Source organism: Mytilus edulis, chromosome 4, assembly GCF_963676685.1.
Source record: "Mytilus edulis chromosome 4, xbMytEdul2.2, whole genome shotgun sequence".
NCBI lineage: Eukaryota > Metazoa > Mollusca > Bivalvia > Mytilida > Mytilidae > Mytilus > Mytilus edulis.
The window spans coordinates 58,793,203-58,806,512 of NC_092347.1; the positions used below are offsets into that span (position 1 = coordinate 58,793,203).

The 13,310-nt window shown below is 33.1% G+C and overlaps 1 long non-coding RNA gene across 1 annotated transcript in view; it reads right to left on the reverse strand.

The window, feature by feature from the left end:
• Window positions 1-7,509: 7,509 nt before the first annotated feature.
• LOC139520078 (uncharacterized) overlaps window positions 7,510-13,310 on the reverse strand; it is an 86,070-nt gene continuing 80,269 nt past the window's right edge. The window contains exons 2-3 of the long non-coding RNA XR_011663813.1: window positions 12,380-12,519; window positions 7,510-11,300 (exon numbers count right to left, since the gene is read on the reverse strand). This is a non-coding gene — a long non-coding RNA (uncharacterized lncRNA). The remainder of the gene's footprint in view (window positions 11,301-12,379; window positions 12,520-13,310) is intronic.

Sequence of the window (13,310 nt, forward strand, 5' to 3'; positions counted from 1 at the left end):
AATGTATTATTTTTATAATTCAAATACTACGTAAAAATCAAATATTGATGCCATAGTTAGTTTTCACCGTTAATTACATTCTTGCATGTAGGCTTGGGGTGACATTTACTTCCACACGGTATCATAGCTTTTTTGCATTTGCAAGTCTTTGTTGTGCACGATCCTTTTCATTTACACTGGGGTAAAGCTGATGACCGTAACTGCATTCATGGTCATCCCAAGATGTCGGATGAAAAATTAGGTCAGTTTCTGTATTGTCTGTTAAAGTGTTTCTATATCATTTTCTTTACAAATCATACATTGAAACGATGTAAATTTATAAAAGAATCACTCGGAAATCACTAATTACTTCCGAGAAATGTGCATGAAACGGGAAATTCGATTTGAAAAAATCGCCAAGATGACCGTAAATCACAATCGAGATGACCGTAACAGAATCAGAGATTCATAACAAGGCTGACCGTAACTGCTTTTAAGATGACCGTAATTTGTAAATGATGACCGTAACTTTTAAAGGATGACCCTCAATTCTAAGAAATATCCGTATTTATATAACTATCTTTTTATATCAAATGATTAATCGTGTTGGTATTCACATATTAATATGAGAGTTTTATCCTATAGGTAGAAGAAAATAAGACGTGCTTCAAATGCAAAGATTACCATTTGTATCTTTTTTTCGAGCCTTCGACTTTTGTCGAAAAAGCGAGACTAAGCGATCCTACATTCCGTCGTCGTCGGCGTCGTCGTCGTCAGCGGCGTCCACAAATATTCACTCTGTGGTTAAAGTTTTTGAAATTTTAATAACTTTCCTAAACTATACTGAATTTCTACCAAACTTGGACAGAAGCTTGTTTATGATCATAAGAAAGTATCCAGAAGTAAATTTTGTAAAAATAAAATTCCATTTTTTCCGTATTTTACTTATAAATGGACTTAGTTTTTCTGCGAGGAAACATTACATTCACTCTGTGGTTAAAGTTTTAAAAATTTTAATAACTTTCATAAACTATCCTTGATTTGTACCAAACTTGGACAGAAGCTTTTTTATGATCCTAAGATAGTATCAAGAAGAAAATTTTGTAAAAATAAATTTCCGCTTTTCCGTATTTTACTTATAAATGGACTTAGTTTTTTTGCCAGAAACAAAACATTCACTCTGTGGTTTAAGTTTTTAAAATTTTTATAATGTTCTTAGACTATCCTGGATTTCTACCAAACTTAGACAAAGCTTATTTCTGATCATAAGATATTATTTAGAAGCTAAATTTGTAAAAAAAAAATCACTTTTTCCGTATTTTACTTATAAATGGACTTAGTTTTTCTTCCAGTTAACATTACATACAGTCTGCAGTTAAAGTTTATAAAACATTTATTAGATTCATAAACTATCCTGAATTTTTTACCAAATTTGGAAGCTTCTTTCAATCAAAAGACAGTATCGAGAGGGAAATTTTTATTGATGTTTTTCCTCATGTTTGTTGAGTCTGCCATCAACAGCAGAAGTAGGCGAGACATTTGGGTTCCGTGGAACCCTTACAAATTTTTTACAGTAGAGGGTTTAATTTTTGAAATGAATTTGACAAAAGACATGCAAATGAACAGGAAGGGAAAAAATGCTACAAAAGCGCGATAAAATGACACCATACAAGCATAATGAAAAAAATGCGGTGTACAGCCTTCAACTGCTCGACAAAAGATTTTTTTTTGTTTCTGGGATTCCTTTAAAAGACATATAATAAATACACATTTTTAAAATTGCCAAAAATTTGCATGTACACCCATTGATATTATATCGTCTTTCATTTTGTCATGCAAATAAAATAACAGAAACATTTTGAAAATATCATTCGAATAAACTAGTGAAGGTGAGCTCCAGCAAAGTAGATCCTTAAAATAGTATTGTACGAAAAGCGGACCACAAGGCGGAACGTTGTCAATTTGTATATATACAGAAATGTTATTCATACAGTCAGGATTCTACTTCTTCAAAATTATCTCCCCATTACGCCAGTTCATGCTCACAATCGTTGAAATGTAAGCCATTGTAGGGATGACGCTCTGCCAATTTTGCTCTTAAAAACTGATAAATTTATCCACATAGCACCATTACGATCGATCGTTGTATGTCAGTTATATTTTAAAAGACAAATGTATCTACTAGCTAATGAGCATTAGTTAATGATCTTGTCTGCATTGATTCAACTTAAAAATATTGTCTGTTCGGATGTCAGATGGAATTTTTGAAAATTCTTAAGCATTTAAAAAAATTCTAATTAAATATTTCGTGGAAGGGCAGACTAAACATTTTCAGTAGTTGAAGATTATAAACCCTAGTTACCACACACAAGAAAATCATATTTTTTCGAAGATATCCATTTTCATCATCCAAATTAAAAGACTATCGTCAAGTACTTTTAGAAAAAATAGCTATTCGAACACACCTACTCTGTTTTTGTGATTCTTTAGATAGGTATCTCACTTGACCCATATATTTCATCTTTTCGTACTGTCATTTTTTTACGTTATAAAGTCAACCTGTAGCTTTGATATATAATAATGATAGAATCTGAAGCGAGATGCTATATAAAATACTCTTGCTTTGTACGTTTTAAAGACAAAATATACACCCCAAACATGCCCTAACATAAAAAGGTGCACTCGATTTTTCTAGTTTCGATACAATCGTTACCTGTTTTGGGGAATTTTTTCTTGATTCACATAATGGAAGGACAGACACGAAAATTTCTGAACTAAAAGATTGATATGTTCTCCGTCCGTGATAAAAAAAAAATCGGAGGTTATGCATTTTCTACATCCAACTTATAGATACTATATATAAAAAAGAAGATGTGGTATTATTGCCAATGAGACAGCTATCCAGAAAAGACCAAAATGACACAAACATTAACAACTATAGGTAACCGTAAGGCCTTCAACAATGAGCAAAGCCCATACTGCATAGTCAGCTATAAAAGGCCCCGATAAGAACCATGTCGTCGACTTGATATCTTATTGTTTTGCATTACTATGTAATAGATACATTGAAAACTTATGCAAATGGTGTTTTTAAAATAAGAGAATTGTCGTTTTATTTGTTTCTATAAACTTTTTAAAATTTTGTTACTATATCAAACATTACAGTTAACATTTATCGCTTTCTCGATAAACACAGAGCTTCGATTCTTTTGTTCTATTTCAAAAGTGTTTCCGCCTGCATATATCAAGACAAATTAAGATTTTAATCTGCTTCCTCTGGAACCATACACATGGGCTCGATTACCAAATATTCGTATGTATTATTAATGTTTTTAATGCTCCATTTATTGGCATTATGTTTTTCTGGTCTGTGCGTACGTTCGTCCGTTCGTCTGTTTGTTTGTCCGTTTGTCCAGCTTCAAGTTAAATAAAATTGAAACTTAGTACACATTTTCCCCTATGATATGATCTTTTTAATTCTAATGCCAAATTACAGTTTTATCCCATTTTCATAGTCCACTAAACATAGAAAATGATAGTGTAAATGAGGCATCCGTGTACTAGGGACACATTCATGTTTCTTCAAATTTTCGTCGTATCGCTGTCAATTTGTGTTAAAATGTTAACGTCGATATCAACAAATATTTCATTGTTTACGAGAAAAATGCAATTTACGGTCATCCTTTACAAGTTACGGTCATCTTTTTACCAATCACGGTCATCCTTGTTTTATGTTACGGTCATCTTGAAAATATTTTGATTATGATTTACGGTCATCTTAACGATTTTTTCAAATCGAATTTCCCGTTTCATGCACATTTCTCGGAAGTAATTAGTGATTTTCGAGTGATTCTTTTATAAATTTACATCGTTTCAATGTATGATTTGTAAAGAAAATGATATAGAAACACCTTAACAGACAATACAGAAACTGACCTAATTTTTCATCCGACATCTTGGGATGACCGTGAATGCAGTTACGGTCATCAGCTTTACCCCAGTGATTTACACCTTTTGTTTGCGAGTGAAAAGCTAGCCTTTCTGTAGCTGCGTACAGTGATACCGAGGTCTTGGGCCATTCCGATGTGTCTACGGTGTTTTTAAGAAGCTCTAGATCTCAAATATCGTAGCACGACTGCAATACCCCATACTTACAAGAGAACTTGAATAGACTATGTTACTTTCCAATGACTTCTTGTGTAACAGTTCATTAAGGAATTTTTCGATTTTTTTTTTAAGTCGACATGTTGCCATTCACTTGTTCACTCGTAATAACAAATCGATAATGTCCATCGGTATAAAATGTGTTTATTATAGTTTTGACAAGTAAGTAAAATTACCTGTGTGTAACTTCTAATTTTCATTTAGCTAATCGTTTTATTATTTTAAGAATTGAATGCTTCTTTTTGTAAATTTATTGGGGTGTAAAAGCGTTGACCGAAGTACATTTTGTATGAAGCGCAGAAGCGCTTCATTCTAAAAATGTACGCACGGTCAACGCTTTTACAACCCTATAAAGTTACAAAAAGAAGCATTCAATACTTATAATTACATTTTTTAGCTATGATTATGAAAACACGAATTTTATATATTTTATTATTTAATTCACCTGTGCACTTTATTGTTGGAGCACGTGTTATCATGAATGAAAAGTTGTATTGAGCAATGCAACTGCTTACGGAATAACACGTGATGTGTAGTTAGCCAATCAGAATAAAATATTATAATGAAACATACATCTAATGTAATTATAATATTATAATACAATAACCTATATGATAGCGTCTTTTTAATGAACGGTCATTCCATATGAAGAGTTTAGAAGTATTACAAGTAACCTGTAACAGAGCGTTTATTACCCCGACCATACGCGTATGGTCCAGATACTCATATGGTCTGGAACATGTACACAGTGTCATGCCAAGAAATCCTCGCTAAAAATTCCGGTCGACCCCCTACGGCAGTCATTAGTAGCTAAAGATTTGATTTCATTGAAGAAATTAATTTATGACCTTCATGTACGTGTCGCTTAGAACACAGCCATATACCAAATGGTCAATATTAATCATCCATGTAATTTGCTCTATGGGGTGTTTGCAGAATTTCAACGGAGGCAATTTCTTGACATGAAATCTTAACTCAGTGTTTCATAGTCAGAACAGATAATAACGATTTTTTGTAGTTTCTGCCATAAAAGAAATCATGTACTTAAGAATATTCAAATAAATGAAATCTGATTTGAATAAGTTTTAGACTATTTATTCCTATAACGGGACTATTTGTGTATCGAACTTAAATTTGGAGTCGGGGGAGGGAGTTAAAGATTGGATAGCGAATCGTTGTTTTTGTTTATTAAACATTTTAAATTTATGTACCAAACTCTTCCTCGTTTCATCTTTCTCTAAGCATATCATTAAGGAAAGAAAAGCAATTTATCTTTACTACATAACACCGATTTGAAAGCACAATATGTCAAAGTATTAATCGTCACTGATTGCAAGAATAAATCAAAGTACTGAAGTACTGAACATCAGAGGACCTCAAGTTATGTTGAATTATTGACAGGTGTTTATATTATACCTGCCAGACAGATATGTTCACCTTGAAATATAGTACAGACAATATATTTGGTTTCATCTCTGAGATACTGACTTGAACTAGGAAACTTAACTTTGTGAATTATCAATGATTACGTGGTCAAATGAGAACTGTTAGATTGGCATTATGACCATATAGTTGCACACATATAAAAATCGTTAGCATATAACTTATTTATAGAGAATCAACATAGCAAACAATTCTTCGAGTAGCTATATAGTCACTCACTGAACTATGAAAAAGAGGTTCAAGACAATCATTTTAAAACAGATAAATTGTAATATTGGGGCTAAATATACCAGATGAACAGCAAACTCATAAATCGAAAATAAACTTACAATTCCATGACTAAAACTGAAAAAGACATGCAAACAAATAAAAGTACACTAAATACACAATAGAAAACTAAATACTGAGCAACACGAACCCCACCAAAACTTAGGGGTGATCTCAGGTGCTCCGGATGGGTAAGCAGATTCTGCTCTACAAATGGCATTTATTAACAATGTTTGTACATGTAGTATCCAAGTCTTCTATTTTCTGAATCATTTAGCTTTTGGATCAATTGCTTATTAAATGGATGTTAACACAGCAAGATTACTATACCATATTCTAGATTTTTGTTGCAGTCAACACAAAATTTTTAAATGTTCGTAAAAAGGTTCACCGAGTTATCTTGGTTTTATTGTAACACAGTCAATCATCATTTATCCATTACATTAAAAAAAAAATCAGCAGCTATACATGTACATTGTAGGTTCTGTTTTCTAATCATTAAATGGTTTATTGTTAATATTACAATGTATTATACGTAGATAGCCTTTTGATAATGATGGTATTTTTTTTTAATTGAATTTCACATCTGGATAGTTTTTCAACTGTTAGTCTTTCGGGCCATGTGAGCTTTTCTCATTACTTGGAGTTCGTCGTCCGTCGTCGTCGTTAACATTTTGAACTTATCCTAGAGAACCACTGAATGGAATAAAACTTGAGGTGCTGACCAAGTGTTGTTACTTTGTAGCTGATCCATCTGCCAAGATGGCCGCACTTAGTTTAACATAGTACCCTATGGGAAATAAATACAAATGACTTCTTTTAGAGAACTTATGAATGCAATGAAATCAAACATTGCATGAATATTCCTTATGATGTGCTGACCAAGTGTTGTTACTTTGTAGCCTATCCATCATCCAAGATGCCCGTCAGCAGGGGACTTAGTTTATGCATACAAATGACTTCTTTTAGAGAACCACCAAATCGAATGCAACCAAACATGGCATGAATATTCCTTATGAGGTGCTGACCAAGTGCTGTTACTTTGTAGCCGATCCATCATCCAAGATGGCCGCTAACGGAGGACTTAGTTAAACATGGGACCCTTTGGGAAATACATACAAATGTCTTCTTTTAGAGAACCACTGAATGGAATGAAACCAAACATAGCATGAATGATTCATATCTGGTGCTGACCAAGTGTTGTTACTTTGTAGCCAAATTTTATCTTTTTTTATATGAATTGAAAAACCCAAAGTCAGGTGAGCGATACAGGCTCTTGAGAGCCTCTAGTTTTACTTTGTTCTGGATTTAATACTTAGGATACCACTGGTTTTAGCAATGAGAAAATTTTGCACCATACATATAGAACACAACTACCATATGAATGTGTCGGTCCTTAGTAAGAAGCCTGTAAAACAGGGCTTGTAATTTTTTGGTGTATATCTTGATTTTCCGTTTGTACATTGATGTGGCCATTAGTTTTCTTGTATATATTGTTTAACATTTGTAATTTCATGGCTATTTCTAACTGATTTATGTATAGTTTAAATGTTGTATGGTAAGCTTTATTTCTTTTTCATCATTTTGTCTAGAGCTGGTGTCTGATTATCAATCATACCTCCCTTTTCGTTTCATTTTTATGAATAATGACAACAGTTTGATTTTAATTTTCATTTATGTATGTACATGTAACAATATAAAACAGTATAAATACATGTATAATCTCGTTCCATCATTAATATTGGTCATTGTTGGTATATATTTATCTTTAAGTTTAACAATGTACTGTGAGAGAGCTATCTTCTAACAGATACTTTGTATTATGGTTATTGTGAAACCACTGATTCAAAGGACAAGTTTCACTTATTCAATATAAACTTTACCACATATTGGTTCTCAACACTCAATTTGGATCTTGGATGCCAAAAACAATTAAAGTTTTTAAATGAAAAAAAAATTGTCAAGAACAAATTAAAAAAAAAATTGTAATGGTTCCGCAGAACCCAGTGTCTCACCTACTTTTGCTGCAAGTCGCAGGCTTAACAAAAATATTCCTCTTTATCATGTTTATACTATCTTTAGATTGTAAAAATCAAGGATAGTTTATGAATCTAACAATCGTTTTAAAAACATTAACTGCAGACTGTATGTAATGTTAACTGGAAGAAAAACTAAGTCCATTTATAAGTAAAATATGGAAAAAGTGATTTTTTTTTTTTTTACAAATTTACTTCTGAATAATATCTTATGATCAGAAACAGGCTTTTGTCTAAGTTTGGTAGAAATCCAGGATAGTTTAAGAACATTATAAAAATTTTAAAAACTTAAACCACAGAGTGAATGTTTTGTTTCTGGCAAAAAAAACTAAGTCCATTCATAAGTAAAATACGGAAAAGTGAAAATTAATTTAAAAATTTTTTCATCTTGATACTATCTTATGATCATAAACAAGCTTCTGTCCAAGTTTGGTACAAATCAAGGATAGTTTATGAAAGTTATTAAAATTTTAAAAACTTTTAACCACAGAGAGAATGTAATGTTTCCTCGCAGAAAAACTAAGTCCATTTATAAGTTAAATACGGAAAAAATGGAATTTTATTTTTACAAAATTTACTTCTGGATACTCTCTTATGATTATAAACAAGCTTCTGTCCAAGTTTGGTAGAAATTCAGTATAGTTGAAGAAAGTTATTAAAATTTCAAAGACTTTAACCACAGAGTGAATATTTGTGGACGCCGCCGCCGCCGACGGAATGTAGGATCGCTTGGTCTCACTTTTTCAACTAAAGTCAAAGGCTCGACAAAAATAGACCAAAACACGAAAACTTAACACTGTGCAATGAACCGTGAAAATGAGGTCATGGTCAAATAAAACCTGCGCGACTGACATAAAGATCATAAAATATTTCCATACACCAAATATAGTTGACCTATGGCATATAGTATTAGATAAAAAGACCAAAACTCAAAAACTTAACTTTGACCACTGAACCATGAAAATGAGGTCAAGGTCACATGACATCTGCCCGCTAGACATGTACACTTTACAATCATTCCATACAACAAATATAGTAGACCTATTGCATATAGTATGAGAAAAACAGACCAAAACACAAAAATTTAACTATAACCACTGAACCATGAAAATGAGGTCAAGGTCAGATGACACCTGCCAGTTGGACATGTACACCTTACAGTCCTTCCATACACCGAATATACTAGCCCTATTGCTTATAGTATCTGAGATATGGACTTGACCACCAAAACTTAACCTTGTTCACTGATCCATGAAATGAGGTTGAGGTCAAGTGAAAACTGTCTGACAGACACGAGGACCTTGCAAGGTACGCAAATATTAAATATAGTTATCCTATTACTTATTATAAGAGAGAATTCAACATTAAAAAAAATTTGAACTTTTTTTCAAGTGGTCACTGAACCATGACAATGAGGTCAAGGACATTGGACATGTGACTGACGGAAACTTCGTAACATGAAGCATCTATATAAAAAGTATGAAGCATCCAGGTTTTCCACCTTCTAAAATATCAAGCTTTTAAGAAGTGAGCTAACGCCGCCGCCGTAGCTGCCTCCGGATCACTATCCCTATGTCGAGCTTTAGGCTCGACAAAAATGTTCATCAAAGCAGATATCATACAGTGCTTGATTATAAATATAAGGATGTCCAAAGTTTATGCTATCAGTCCAAGTGGGTCTCACTAATTAGCGACAACAAGCGTCAACAAGCGACAACAAGAATTATTTTAGCGACAACAAGCGACAAGAAGACTATTTAGCGACAAGAAAACATTTTTTTTTTATTAGATATAAAGAAATTTGTATTTAATGTTTTTTTTTAAATAGACGAGCAGATATGTCTAATTAAAATGTTTTATTATATAGATAGACAAAGAAACATTTGTGAGGAAGAAAGAGATTGTGAAGTTTATATTAGTATATTAGTATATTGGTAGGTGAAGAAATTTAACATTTGTGAAGAAGAAAGAGATTGAGCTTCTTTTTTTAATTTTTAAATATGAAGAATATGTATAAGATAATGTATGTATCTGTTTTCATTAAAGTGAAAGTATAAATAAACGAATGGAGATATATATGGAGCGGGCATAATGGAATATAATATTTTGATTCATTTGCATGCTCTAAGTGTACTCTTGTTATGTCAATTCGATGCTTTATTTATAGAACTCTCAGCCACGCTTTGCCATCTTTATTATTTCAGCGTGTTTCCAGACCCCACGACGAGGACGTGGTTCTACCTTGGAGTCCATATATTTTTTATTTTTTTATTTTTTTTATTATTTTTAGTCATTATATAGATCTAGTAATATGTACATTCATATCTAACATAATATTTATACATTTTGTACATGGTGGTCCCATTTTGATAAGCAAACATGTGCCGTGGAACATCAAATGAGATTAACGAGTCGCGTGTCGCGGCCTGTTTTATTGCTACAATAACATCCAATTAACACCTTCAACTTTGTACACGCGTCAGACTATACAATTACACGCGCCAGAATATACAATCATTGTAAATAGTGAACACCTGTTGAAAACTCAAGATTGTCATTAATTTCCTTTCATTTTCAATCAATATGCATAAACATGATAGATATCGTTTAATGAGGTAATGAACAAATAAATAGATAAAAACATTCACATTTCAATTTTCTTTTCCTCCTGTTTGATTTCAGTTCTTTGTATTTCACAATTTGTGTCAATATTTTCAGGACAATGATGCACAAATAATTCATTTTGCGAGCTTAATATATATTGCACGAAAAGAGTTTTAAAAAACAAATTATAAGATTAATAATATGTTCTAAAACACAAGGAAAAGTAATCTCATAATACAATAATTAAACGTATAACTGGCTGTTATTCATAATAGATGATAAAATATTATGTAAATAATATTTCATTTTTTTCTATCAATTTTAACTTTCTTGTCGCTAAAATTATTTTCTTTTGCATATTCTTTTAATATTTATTGCAATAATTAGTTTTAATTAAAAAAAAATGTTTTCTTGTCGCTAAATAGTTTCTTGTCGCTTGTTGTCGCTAAAATAATTCTTGTTGTCGCTTCTTGTCGCTTGTTGACGCTAAAATTCTTGTTGTCGCTAATTAGTGAGACCGGTCCAAGTTGTGATATTACGGATCCAGTTAAATTTTTAAAATGTTCACTAAAGGTTATACCCCATATAGCAAATGCAAGAAGAGGTCAAAGAAAGACAACTCTCCAAGAAATCCTGGATGGTTCACTGTAGGCACAACTGGTAGAAGCAGAAGCCAGACGTCAATACAGATAGATCCCTCATTCAGCTAGTGCAAGTACTTCCTATGTGTGGCAAACTTTACAATCTCCTGACTGTAAAAAGGCTACTGGTCACATCTGTAATCTTCGACCGCAAGCGAATGTTAACCTGAAAATAGAACAAAACAATGCATTACATTCTGGTATGAGATGGATAGACAGTCAACTGACAATCAGCTTGATCAACACTACTTATGATCAACATAAAGTGGAGTCACCATCCTGTCCTAGGTTGAATGTGGACTATCATGCACAGAAAAAGTGGGGAACTTGCTGGCAGTATACCCTAAAATGCATAACCTAATGTTTTATTGGAGACAGAATGAAGATGTATAAAGAAATAGCTAATGGCAAACCAGGACCCAACCCAGGACAACCAAATGTAGCCCTTGCATCTGCTTTGCAGGATTGTCCAATTGGAAATACCACGGTACAGCAACTACTTGCAGGAGTTGACACACCACCACCATGCCGAAGCAGTATGCAACGCACATCTAACAGAGTAGCAGCTGAAATGGTCAAACTCAACAAAACAGACATGGCACAGAAACTTGAACAAGTAAAAGAAGTGAACCAACGAAATCAACATAACTGTGGATGCTAGATACAACAGCAACACAATTGTTAGTAAAAAGAAGCCGGGTCAGAATGCCACTCAAGCATTCGCACTTGGTATTGAAACAATGACAGACAGAAAGTTTATTGTAGCTGCAGTTGTGCAGAATAAGATGTGCTGGAAAGGGGCTTGGCTTAGAGTGAAAGGCTTTCCAATAGAATGTCCAGGCCATGAAGAATGTACTTCAAATTTATACAGAGCTGCTGCCCTGTCAGAGTATGAGCTGAGAAAATAGATGGGAAACCAGCTAGGACTACAGAAATTTCTGATATGGTATGTGACCACAGATGGAGATGGACTTTCCGTTAGAGGTATTGAAGATGCCATTAAAGCTCTGGAACTAATGTGGGAGGTAGAAAGACTGGCAGATCCGGTACATTTGGGGCAGTCTCAATTTAGAGCCTCTTATCGTGCTCAATACAGTGTGGCAATGATCCATGGTAAAACAAAAGAAGAAAATAGACAAATAAAGACAGTGTTTAGCAAAGATATCAAGTGCATTTGCTCCATGATAATTAATAAACTGATGGAAAAGTACGACAAAAACATTAATGATATGAGTAAAGACTTACCAAAAGTTCTAGATGCAACTCTTCACTGCTATGATGGTGACTGCACCCTGTGTCAGGAACATTCCATTGTCTGCAAAGGTGATGCTGCACTTGACTGGTGGAGTCGTTCCCATTACTTATCCACATACCAAATCACTGCCCTGCAAATAGATAAAACAGAAAAAATTTTACTATAAGAAATCCTGAAAATGAAACTAACAAAAGCAGCTGTTGAAAGTATGAAACTGTATGATACAAACAAAAATGAAGGAGTTTACAGAGCAATAAATAAATTTGGTGTTTTTACTGTCTTCTGATTGGTTAAAACTATTAGTTTTATTTTCATTGTTGTCAATTTTGATGGCGACACGCCCACTCTGACATTGTTTATTCACACGCCAACATGCGTGTACGTTGTTATGGTTAATATAAATAATATAAAAAGTTCTTTGAGCCTTATTTTCGATAGAAATTTATTTATAATGAATGGCAATAATTTATTTTGATTTTATTGAACCATAAAACTAATTTTTGACTCTTCACATTTTACATAATCCGCTTTACAAAGATGTAGATAACAACCTGATAAGACCTGTATAAATGACCGAAAACTTTATAGACGTTCTGAGAATTTTATTCTGACTTCCGGCCAAGAGATATTCAGTGGCCCAAAGACACATCCAAAACTCGCCAATATATAAGCATGAACCCATTAAGGGGTTCATGCAAATAAATCTCTATTGTACACCTCCTTGAAGTCATTTGGATTGATTATCACCCCTTAATACATTATACACAAAGTATAACCTACCATTACCTCACACCTCAAAGTATCAAACATATCTTTATTGTTCACCACCTATGAAGTCATTTCGATTGATTATCTCCCCCTTAATACATTATGCACAAAGTATAACCTACAATAACCTCAAACATAACAGTATCAAACAAA